The sequence below is a fragment of the Mytilus californianus genome, unplaced genomic scaffold (assembly GCF_021869535.1).
Source record: "Mytilus californianus isolate M0D057914Y unplaced genomic scaffold, xbMytCali1.0.p SCAF_5, whole genome shotgun sequence".
Classification (NCBI taxonomy): domain Eukaryota; kingdom Metazoa; phylum Mollusca; class Bivalvia; order Mytilida; family Mytilidae; genus Mytilus; species Mytilus californianus.
This window is the reverse complement of record NW_026262701.1, coordinates 120621962-120635371: the sequence shown is the minus strand read 5'-3', so window position 1 is coordinate 120635371 and position 13410 is coordinate 120621962.

The window sequence follows — 13410 nt, the reverse complement described above, 5'->3', positions numbered from 1 at the left end:
TTAAACTTATCATTTAGAACACATAATGAGGAAGTTGATGTATTATAGTCTTTTTAATGCAACAACACTTGTTAAAACACTTCTCTTAGGCACTTTTGTTTCCGACTAACTTTTGAGTACATTTGATGAAATAAGAAATGATTCAGAATATAAAACAAAGGCCTTATTACAATGATAAGGAAGTACCGGCTGAAATTGTGCAACGGCTGTTATGGAATTTTTATGGGAATTTTTTCTCATTTTTCGATTTTATTTTAGAAATTAGTCATTTGTCTGCAACATTTATGAAAGAGGGTACACGTTTTGTGTAATCAACTCCTATAACATTTTTCAACAGAAATCCCTAAAACTTCACAGGAAGATTGCAAAGATGTTCAGTTGTGAACCGGATATTATGGAAATATTTAAGGATTTTTTTCTAATTTTTCTTAGTCATTCTTCAATAATAACATTAACGGTACTGCAACAGATGTGCATTTCGATAATTAATGTCTCTTCAGTGATGCTCGAGGCCAAAGTATTTGAAAATCGAACACTCATTCAGAAATGAAAGAGCGTATAAGCCATAAAGGACACAACTTATGGCAAAAGCCAGGAAAGGAATCAGCGCTTTGCATGAGGGAGATATTATAGCCCACCAGTAACTCTGTTAATTGTTTAAATTTTTTAGATAAAAAATGTATGGATAATTTGAGTATGTATATTAAAATGTTTATTCTATTATTTGCCGATGACACTGTTATATTTGCTGAATCGGCACGAGAATTACAAAATGCACTTTCTGTTTTTGAAAAATACTGTGAAGATTGGAAACTTAGTGTTAATGAGTCAAAAACAAAAAATGTAATTTTTTCTAAAAGAAAATGTAAACAAAATACTTCATTTACACTATGTAATCAGGATGTGGAAATCAAGGACAGTTATAATTACCTTGGTCTTTTGTTTAACTATAACGGATTTTTTTTCCAGGCTAAAACTAGTTGACCAAGTTCAAAATGCACTATATGCTCTCTATAAGAAGATTAAAAATTTATCCATTCCTATTGATCTACAGTTAAAATTATTTGATTCTTTAGTTGTTCCCATTTTTACGTACTCCTCTAAAATTTGGGGGTTCGAAAATAAAACAGTTTTGTAAGCGTATTTTGTCTGTCCGAACATCCACTCCTTATTTCATGATATATGGTGAGTTAGGTAGATTTCCTTTAGAATTGCAAATCAAGATGAAAATGATATGTTTTTGGAACAAGCTTGTTACTAATGAAAATAAATTGTCTGGAAAACTATACAAACTTTTGAAGCATTTACAAGATAATGAAAATTATCAGTTTAAATGGATAAACTATATTAAATCTATATTTGATGATTGTGGTTTTAGTGAAGTATGGAATATTCAACAAGGTATTAATTTAGAATTTTTAAAATATACTGTCAAACAACGACTTCGAGACCAGTCCATTCAAAGATGGTTTGCTGATATATACAATTCGTCGAAGAGGGACTTTTACTCGCAATTCAAAACATAATTTGTACTTGGAACCATACCTATTGAGACTGAAGAGTTATCATCGGATTTATATATGTAAGTTTACCTTACTTGGTACAATAAACAAAACTACGTATGGCAATATTAATTTGAGCTTGGTACCCCCAAGCAAATAAACCCCCAATAACATACATATCCCCATCATATAACAAGCAAGTACATGTAACAAAAAAATCCAAATTCTAGTAATATATGTGTAACAAAAGTCTATAATATGGCTAAAAATAGCAGCAGTTATCACGCAAACACAACACCCTTAGAAATGCTACTGGGAGGGTGGGTGGGAAAGCTAGCAAATTTTTTTAGCGTGCAGCCATGAGCAAAGTACTGTTTGAAAGCATGGTCCCTCAAACGAGGCTTGAAAAAATGGGGTTTGCAAAATGCACGAGAGAAAGCGCGGTAAATTCAAACATACGTGCTAAAAAACTATTTACGGATAAATACAATTTTAACTTACTTGGTATAATAAACAAAACTACGTATGGCAATATTAATTTAAGCTTGGTACCCCCAAGCAAAGCAAATAACCCCCCCCCCCCCCATAAGGGAACTAAAGGTAGGAAAAAAAGAAAATTGTATCTAATTCAAACTTAACCCCCGTTAACAAATGCTTAATATTCCAAGAACGGCAACAGGGTCCTTTATGTCATGCATCTTATGCAAAACACTAATAATGTGTATGTAAGAACGAATAGAGCTATAAGCAAAATGTTTCTTGTCAACTAAATAAGCAATGTAAAGTTCCACAATTTTTTGGTCACACGGCACTGGTTTAAGTTTGTAGTCTTCACAAAACTTGAAGGCGTACGGTATGTACCGGAGGTGGAATCAGCCCACCCCTTGCCTTTTAATCGTTCTACAGCTAACTCTAGGTCCGATAGAAGATCTGTGCCATCTTGAAAGATAAAAGTCTAACGAAACATGTGTCAGTAGTTCATGCACAGTAAAGGGAATGTAACTATAGCTAGTCAATATTTCATAAAGTTTAGAGAGTTGACCGTCCTCGTGAAGCCTCGAGGCAGCATCGGCTATGATATTACACCATCCACTCAAATATCTTGCTTTAATGTCAAAGTTATACATAGCGGACAACCAAAATAAATCCCTCAGTAAGCACATTAACCACTTGTTTTTGAGGTTCCCTTATTCAAAACGCATTTTGTCGTCATATTTGTCCATAAGTGTCCCCAACGGAGCACAGATAGAATAACGGCGGCTGCCTCCTTAATGTTAATATGTTCATTCTTGACGACCGGAAAGTCAATAGTCCAATTCACATAGTAGAAATCTCCGTTGTAATAGCCAGCACCTCCCAATAGAGACGCGTCAGTTTGTAAGGAAGTCACTTTCTTTGTGTTCATGAATTTAACAGTGCCGTTAAAAAATTGCATAAAACTTATCCACCACAATAAGTCAGCATGAAATTCGGCAGACAATATAACTTTGTCACTGTGATTAGGTATATTTGAAATAGAGTCTATCATGCGTCTCAAAAAGTTTCTCCCACCTTTCACCATTTGGTAGGCCCGTTTCAATTTACCACAAAGTGACTGAATTTGTTTAACACTTGCGCGTTTGCGCTTCTGAAAAGTCAATAAAAAATTGTAAAATTCAGACTGTTTCTCTTTGGGCATGGATAATGTTAATTTGCGGGTATCTATAATTATACCTAAGAAAGTAATGCGTTGTGATGGTCCCTCTACCTTGGACCAATTAATATTAAAACCTCGTAAATAGATATAAGAAGATGTGGTATGAGTGCCAATGAGACAACTCTCCATCCAAGTCAAAATTTATAAAAGTAAACCATTATAGGTCACAGTACGGTCTTCAACACGGAGCCTTGGCTCACACCGAACAGTAAGCTATAAAGGGCCCCAAAAATTACTAGTGTAAAACCATTTTTACGTATCAATAATTGTAACCCTCTACTACAAGAACACATTGTATCTGCAATTATTAAAAAATCATCCAAATATGCAATACATATTACATTATATAACCTTTTCATAATAAAACACAAAGCTTTACTTAGCTTTTGAAAAAATTTTGGACGGCGGGAATGGCCAAAAGGTAGCTTAGAATCATACGTGTAAGTAGGACTAGCATTGCCAGAAAAGGTCCACGCTAAGCCTGTTAAATCATGATCAGAACTATGACAGCGAACAGATCTGTATGCACTTTTTAGATCAACTTTTGCTAGATAATTATTAGGTTTGATAAGTTTTAAAGCATGCCGCATATCCACGTAAGAACAATTTGTATCACTTGTATATGAATTTAAAGAAATTCCAACTGGCTGACTAGCATCATGTTTTAAGCGAATATCACCATTTGGTTTAAGCGCGGCCCCTAATGAACTGACAAGAGTTGGAATTTTGTTAGTTACAACATAATTCCTAAGGCAATTTATTTTCTTATTTGATTTTCTACTCGGGTGCGAAGATTAAAAGCGGAAGAATAGCTTTCCCGATTCACAGGATAATGCGGACCAAATTTTGTACTCAAATTAAAACCATTTTTTACTCCATCCAAAATAAATTCCCGATCTATAGTATCACTAGGTAAAAGGCGACACCAAGCCTCAAAATGCACAGTATTAATTGCGGAAGTCGCCACTAGTTTTGAATTTGAGGCACATCCTGGTTTTTTGCTTTTGTCATCGGTTGACCATGGCCATTCATTGCGGAATGTGCACTAGAGAAACAAATGGCGCAGTTATGCATCATTTTGCAGTCATTACGGAAACAAGAATTATAGTTGAAACTACGACAAATGTCTCGCCCATCCGGAAGAAAAGGGCCTTTGCGACGTTCCTCCGTCGTTGACCTCGAATTCCTTCCCTTGCCTATTGATACTCCAACAGACGCTTCCGAAAACGCTAGCATTGTTGGATTCTCATGTTTTGCGACTAACTGAAAATCGCGTAGGTCCTGTCGATAAGTACCCCATTCAAATAATTCATCTGTTTGTTTCTAACGATATTCCTTGTCATACAATAATACGGAATACCACACATTTCTTGCCACTAGACGGTAAATGTCACCTGTATAGTTTCAGACGCTTTTGCTTAACTAATTCTTGCTTGATATTAATATTGGCGTATACCCATTCTTCAATTGTTACTTTATCCAAAGTTTTCTTTTTGCCCACACGGAACTCTACTTTGCCCCCTAGAGTAAAAGTTTGAAATTGTTCGACAGGTTCTGGGCATATGAAAGACAAAATTTGTAGTGCTTTACGTTCTGTGTTAGCATGTTGAAAGTTAAATGTCTCACCTGCAACTACATTTGTCGAAATTTGCTGTGGAGACGCCTGTGGGCCGGCGTGGAATTTGATCACTGAAGCTTTCAAAGTCCGTAAACTTTCCTTTTCCTTTTCAATTTGCTGGCGTAAATGCGCCTTTTTCCTTTCAATCTGTAGCTCTTTTAACTGTTTTTCGAGTTCACATACTTCCTCTTCTGAGCTGACGGACGACGGCAGTTTCTGTTGTAGGGTTGGCGGTACCCCCCTTTTCCGGCTGAAACTCGTCGAAAGAATCTTGAAATTCGTCATCAGATTCGTTCAAATCAGACTTTTTACCTTTTCGGCGTTTAAGTCCTTCAATAATGTTGCTTAATTGTTCCTCTTGGTCGAGTCCTTGTGCCATTTTAAAGCTAGCAAAATTTTTTAGCGTGCAGCCATGAGCAAATAGATATAAGAAGATGTGGTATGAATACCAATGAGACAACTCTCCATCCAAGTCACAATTTATAAAAGTAAACCATTATAGGTCAAAGTACGGTCTTCAACACGGAGCCTTGGCTCACACCGCACAGCAAGCTATAAAGGGCCCCAAAAATTACAAGTGTAAAATCATTCAAACGGGAAAACCAACGGTCTAATCTATATAAAAACACTTATGAACCACATCAACAAACGACAACTACTGAACATCAGATTCCTGACTTAAACAGGTGCAAACAATTGCAGCGGGTTTAAACGTTTTAATGGTACCAAACCTCCACCCTTATCTGAAACAATAGTGTAACATCACAACATAGAAAGACACACTATAAAATGTCAATTGAAATGGCTTAACTCAATCAAAAGACATATTAACACAAGTGAACATACACTGAACGAATAAATTTGATCTATGATACAATGTAAATACAAAATCAATGAAATAAGGGATGAATAATTAAAGTAACAGTATTATACCGCTGTGAAATGTTAAACAATTTCAGAAAAACAACAATAACCTTAAACAAAAATCCGCCATTTACAATAATATTATACACAGGTAAATGAAAATAATTTTGTTGTTAGGTATACAGTTTAAAAGGAGAAAGGAAATATTTTTACAAAATAAATAATTTTGATGTTCATAGTTCGAAGAAGTGAAAATTTATAGTAATACCAAACACTTATCAAAGCTGGTATATAGACCAGATATAACCCTGAATAAGTAAACATTGAATAACAAAAAAGCATTACAAATAGTATCAACAGGTCAAATTAACAAGAAAGTACGATTTGAGAGTACTCGCAGTTACTGACAGCTAGTTAAAAGCCAAAAACAATTAATAACAAAAAATCATGCATCAGAGACTAAAATCAACTAAAAAACATCCCACGGATTTAGTATTTTAACGTCATGGACAGTCAAAGAAGACATGACTTGTGAAATGCCAAAAATAAATGTATCGACAGGCAGTAGGATAGTTAGGAGTTAATACTCATTCTCTGTAACCACTTAAACTTTTTCGGCACACATAGTCACCGATCTTTCTGAAAATTGGCTGATATGTAGATCCTATTAGACTAGTCAGAAAAATAATGTCAACCGATATATATATTAATTGGTTACCATGGTAACAGCAGAGAAAGTTGAGATTTTTGAGAAAAATACAATATTTGGTGTAGTGTTGTGAAATAATGCGGCTACCTCTATTAAAAAGAAACACAAAAACAATTAATTTCATTCTTGTTTTAGTCAAAATTCAAAAAAAGTTATGGGGAATATACCTAGAAACATGCGAAATTAATTTCTAAAAAATGATCATTGTGCAATTTTCCTCACAATACGAATTATCTCCCTTTGATGGGTTACACTAATGACTGGACCAAAACGAAAACGCTAATTACTTTTTTATTTCTCAAAGGATTTATGTTAAATTTGAATTGTTATAAATTTAGACCATTCAATACATAAATATAAAAAAAAAATATAGAAAACTTTTTTAAATCTTCATTAAACGTGACCTGACCAACGCTGACAATGCCAGGACCAAATGAAAATGCTAATAACTTTTTTATTTCTTAAAGGGTTTATGTTAAATTTGAAATATAATAAAGTTTATTCATTTAATATATAAATTAATAAAAAAATATAGAAAAAAATATAAAATATTTAGATAACGTGACCTTTCTAACGTTGACAATAACCTGACCAACAATAGCAATGACCTGACCGATGAAAATTTCTGTGTTATTTTATATTATTAAAAAAACCAGGTAAAAACGTTGACTGTGTCCTGGTCGTTGTACTACCTAATACTTATTTATATATTATGGGATTTTCTTTAAATTTATAAAAAAAAATAGAATTAAGATTGAATGGTAAACAAGAGTGGACACGCTGAAATGTCTCGCCTTCTTTACTAACCATTGATATTATGTTGATAGTCCTAAATGAAAGCTTTACTACAACTATTACATAAACTTAACATGATCCAAGAAAATGAAGTCAAGGTCATATAAATCAAACGAGAAATACATGTACACCTTACAATCATTCAATACACTAAATATAGTTGACCTATTGCTTATAGTTTCTAAGAAACAGACTTAACCAAGAAAACTAAACATTGACCAATGAATCGTGAAAATGAGGTCAAAGTCAGATGAACCATGCCAGGCAGACATGAACAGCTTACAATCCTTTCATACAACAAATATAGCTGACCTATTGCTTATAGTTTAAGAAAAACAGACTGAAACACATAAACTTAACACTGAGCAATGAACCGTGAAAATGAGGTCAAGGTCAAATAAAACCTGCGAGACTGACATGTACATCATAGAATATTTCCATACACCAAATATAGTTGACTTATTGCATATAGTATAAGAAAAAAGACCAAAATTCAAAAACTTAACTTTGACCACTGAACCATGAAAATGAGGTCAAAGTCAGATGACACCTGCCTGTTGGACATGTACACCTTACAATAATTCCATACACCAAATATAGTAGACCTATTGCATAAAGTATAAGAAAAACGGACCAAAACACAAAAACTTAAATATAACCACTGAACCATGAAAATAAGGTCAAGGTCAGATGACACCTGCCAGCTAAACATGTACACCTTACAATCACTCCATACAACAAATATAGTAGACCTATTGCATACAGTATAAGAAAAACAGACCAAAACACAAAAACTTAACTATAACCACTGAACCATGAAAATGAGGTCAAGGTCAGATGACACCTGCCAGTTGGACATGTACACCTTACAGTCCTTCCATACACCGAATATACTAGACCTATTGCTTATAGTATCTGAGATATGGACTTGACCACCAAAACTTAACCTTGTTCACTGATCCATGAAATGAGGTCGAGGTCAAGTGAAAACTGTCTGACAGGCATGAGGACCTTGCAAGGTACGCACATACTAAATATAGTTATCCTATTACTTATAATAAGAGATAATTTAACATTACAAAAAATCTGAACTTTTTTTTCAAGTAGTCACTGAACCATGAAAATGAGATCAAGGACATTGGACAGGTGACTGACGGAAACTTCGTAACATGAGGCATCCAGGTCTTCCACCTTCTAAATATATAGCTTTTAAGAAGTTAGCTAACGCCGCCGCCGTTGCCGCCGCCGCCGGATCACTATCCCTATGTCGAGCTTTCTGTGACAAAAGTCGCAGGCTCGACAAAAACTGGTAAAAACAGTTTAGGGTACTATGACGAGCACCGTATTATTTAAACTTTTTATGGTATTAAGTAGTATATTGTATTTAACTGTGTTGTAAATTATGTTGTATATTACCGGTTATAATTTGACACGTTTGATCACAAATATAAAGTAACTAAAAAGGTGTGTTTGAAGTAGTCCATACATACATGTAAGTTAATAAATCCAATATAGTTTGTTTTTTAATATTTTCTAACAGTAAATAGTTATTTCCACGTACTACATAAGGCATGCGCGAGCCTTGTGCAGGATATCTTGGCAGTTTTTAATATTTTCATAAAAACAAATACACATTTTGCAGACTACTTGAGGTATGCCCGAGCCCCTGCATGCACGATATCTTTGTAGTTTAAAATATTTTCATAAAATATAAGTAAACATATTCGCGGACTTAACTTGAGGGTTACCAGAGCCTTGTCTTAGTCTATGTTCCTGAAAGTTTGTAAAGCATTTTATATTTTCTTATTTGATAAAATTAATGGTTCAATCTAAGTGTTTCTATAAATTTGATGCAAAGCCTATTACATTTAAATAGGTATTAAGTCATTTTTCCTGGTCATGATAACGGTCAGAATGTAGGACAGAAAGTCACAGACAAAAAGTCGCGGACAAAAAGTCACATGTATAATATGTTATAAACATAGACTTCTGCTTCAAAAGTAAAATCTAAATTTTTTTTTTTAAAGAAAGACAATTATATACTAATTATGAGAAACATCTTTTTGTAATGGGCTTTCAGTGGAAATCAAAGTAAATGTACATGCATATAATTCTTTTAAAGTTACTCTGTGTAAAGAGTTATCATGTTGTCAATATTTTTTTAATTTGCTGCTAAAAATCCATTAAGATTACTGTTATTTTCTCAAATTTCAATAATCCAATGCCTTTTACTAATGTAAATATAGTGCTACCAAATGCGGATCCAGGGGGCCATGAGGGCCCGCCCCCTCCATTCATTGGAAACATTTGGTTGATAACATATGGAATCGATGAAGCATGAATGTAGCGGGCATCTCTTAAGGCAGTCTGTGGTACCCCTGATATGACAATTGTCTAGATGGTATATTTTCCCCCTGCTGCTCGTTGTAAGACCAGCAGTCACCCGCTGACCGATTTTCCGTGGGTCCTCTTAGGGAAACGGAACTTTTTGGAAAATCTCGAAAATTCCTCCCCGGCCAGAATGTCAAACAAGAAATGTGTCGGATGAATAGCAGGGACCATCAGGTCGACGGCCGACCATACCCACCCTTGCTTGTTACGCCCTTTTTTTTAGGGGCTCCCTAGTTGATCTATTGAAATTTCTGTCCTTGATCCCGATTTCTAGTGATATTTCAAATTGTCTGCCTTCATCCCAGCTTACACCTATTGAAGGACCTTTTTGATTTTTTTGATTTTTTATAGCTTTTATAAAAATGATCTTCATGTAGATACTCAACATCCAATAATACAATATTATTCAAAACGTATAGCTACATGTATACATGCTTTGCCATTTCAACATTGAGTTTAAGAATGAATAAGAAAAATAAACAGCTCATAATAAAGGCATTTTTTCCTTTATAGAAAGGTTAGATGGTCAATTATCATTTTTTTAGAGGATCAACGTCTGACTCTTTTGGTTCTAATTTTTATTGTGTTGAATTGTTTCAAATTATTGACTTTTTTGGTCAGTAGACTAGCACAGGACCTACAATGTTCCTATTAAATTTATTGGTGTTGTTCTCTTCTGAAATATGCATGAGATGTTTGACACTGGACATAAAGCAAACCACAACTAATCGATCATTTCTTTTTTACAAAATTGTATACACTCTTTGCTATATGTATCGAAGTTCATTAAACGAATTTGTAAAAATTAGCACTTATCAGTATTTTTGCAAATGGACTGCTTGTTTCCATGGCAACACATTCAATGGCAAATATTGCATAATTGAATATAGAATTTTTTTAATGATTTTATTTGTTTTTTTCTAGATTCAGTCATTGTTTTTCTTGTACATTTTTCATGATCATGAAAACAGACTGAAATTTCTTCATAATAAGCACTTTTATCCAGATTAGAGAAATTGTATTTGTTTCATTCAAGTGGTAACACCATTATCGATATACTATACCAGCAAAATTATTTATATATACACATATGTGTATACAGTGAAACTTAATAAGTGTTTTCGTTTTCCTGCTTTTGTGCACATTTAAGAAACTAACTGAAACTTTTTCAAAATTGTTTTAAACTTGTGTATCATCATGAAATTGTTTCCATAACAACACAGTTAAAACTATAACACCGTTATGTATGAATATGTTTTGAAATTTTGATGATAACAATCATTTCTACAAATTGTATATTTATTTATTTTTTTCTGACTGCAGAATTAGGTTTCAAAGCATTTTTTTTCAAAAATTTTCAAAAAATTTTTTTCTGAAAAAATGAAAACTTAGCATTTTGAATCCATGGTAACAAAAAAATGAGACATACTTCCCCATTACTTTTTCGCATCATTGATAAGATAAGACTATGGTATTTATGAATTGATGGTTGACTTTAACTCAGGTGTCCGCAAAAAATTATGGTAAGCATTCAAAAATGACCTCAAAAGGGTATGTTTTACCTAATGCAAACCACATAAAAAGGGGGGTATATGTGATTATGATTGAAAATGAATATGAAAATATCAGTTATTAAATTACATTAATAAAATGCATATATTTAATAAAATCATAAAAAAATATTCTTTCTTTTAATCATTTATTATGAAAAATTATGTTGAAAATAGCCATTTTCAGCTTAAAATCATAGATATCCAGAAGAGGTAAAACTGGTCATAGGTTGCTATGGCAACTGATATGCTTAGCAACCAAAATTTTGCCATTTTTTGTTTGTTTCATCAAGACTAGTAAGTGTGTGAAGTTTGAAGAAAATCCATGACCATGCGTGCCACACTCCCTATATAAAAGTTTAAATAGTTACAGAGAACCAGTATTAACCTCTTAATAGATAAAAATGAACGTGGGTGTGTCTTTATACATCCCGTTTGAAAAGAATACAGATTTACAGTTTTAATTTGCTGATGACAAAATCGATATTAGTGCCAATGTAAACTATATTCAAAGATCTAATTACAACATTGGTAAGATAACCTTTACTAATAAGTTTGTTTAAAGGTTCGATGAGTTTACACGGATCTCATAGTGATTTCCGCTCTTTAAGTACAATATAACCGTAAAATTTAGGATGTGAAATACCGTTTTTAATAAGTTTTCTACAGGTACAGACAAATTTACTTATCAAATCTTTGTATCTATGAAAGAATTTAGTAAAATTTTTAAGTAATTTATGGTAACGAAATCCCTGACTTAATAATTTACCAGTGATGCATTGATTACGTTCGTTATTACACACACGGGCATAACGAACGAGTTGGGATATATAAACACCGTATGATGGAGCCAAAGGAACATCGCCTTCTAAAAAAGGAAAATTGACAATAGGGAATGAAAAATAGTCTCTTTTGTCGTAAATTTTAGTATGGAGTTTCCCTTTAGAAATGTATAAAAGTGCTGTTTGAAAGCATGGTCCACTCAAACGAGGCTTGAAAAAAGGGGGTTTGCAAAATGCATGAGAGAAACCGCGGTAAATTCAAACCTACGTGCTAAAAAACTATTTACGGATAAATACAATTTACGGACTTGTAACATTAAATTTTCCATAGGAACCGGTAGAAGGCGAAATATACCGAGACAAGGAAGAAATTGTCATATCTGCAAGACTGGTCTTGGGGACGAATTCCATTGTTTATGTTTATGTAATAATGATAAAGTAAAGAGTTTAAGGAAAAAATTCATTCCAGATTATTATGTAATATATCCACAAGTAAAATGTATGATATGCTCAAATACTGTAATATAGCTGTAATTATGAATTTGGCCATTTTTACATAAAAAGTAGAAAGACTGTTGATCTAATCTTACGTATTTCAAATGCATATAAATCCTTGAAATTTACAATTATTTCTTTTTTGATACTCTATGTGTTAACTATAAATATTCGTTACGGACATTGCTGCCCTCGATTCGATTACTATATATAAACATGTATGTATTTTCGCTCCTGTTACGCAGTTACTGCGACTGAGCTGTATTTGGAAATAAACATCAATTAAATTTGTAGGTATCGACCCAGTGGTAGTTATTACATAAACGGTACAAATTTTCTGTACGAGATGTGCATTTCCACAATTAATTTCGCTTCATTGATGCTCGAGTCCAATAAAGGCAACAGTAGTATACCGGTGTTCAAAAGTCATAAATCGATTGAGAGAAAACAAATCCGGGTTACAAACTAAAACCGAGGGAAACACATCAACTATAAGAGGAAAACTGAAGTGCAACAAAAACAAACGCCAACATACATAAAAACGAACTATTTAATAACAACTGCCATGTTCCTGACTTGATACAGGACATTTTTAGAAAAAAATGGTGGGTTGAACCTGGTTTTATGGCAAAATATTTGAAAATCCAAAACTTACCCAAAAGAAATATTTTAAATGTTCGGTATAGAGCATTCTTCTCTGTTTTAGAAACATTCTGCGCAACCCATTTGAGTCTTTGATCTATTTTGTAAATTTAGAACAACAAATACACAACTGCCATTAGAATGTGGTCGGTGGCAACATATAGAAAGAACCAACAACTTATGAAGCTTATGTACCAATAGACAAGTTGGTGATGAGTATCACTACATATTTGAATGCACGGCTTTTGCCCAAAACGCCATAAATATATTAAACTTCATTTTACTAACAGACATAACGCAATCAAATTTTTAGAACTAATGTCCTGTAAACGTAAAGCTATCCTTAAGACACTTTGTATTTATATC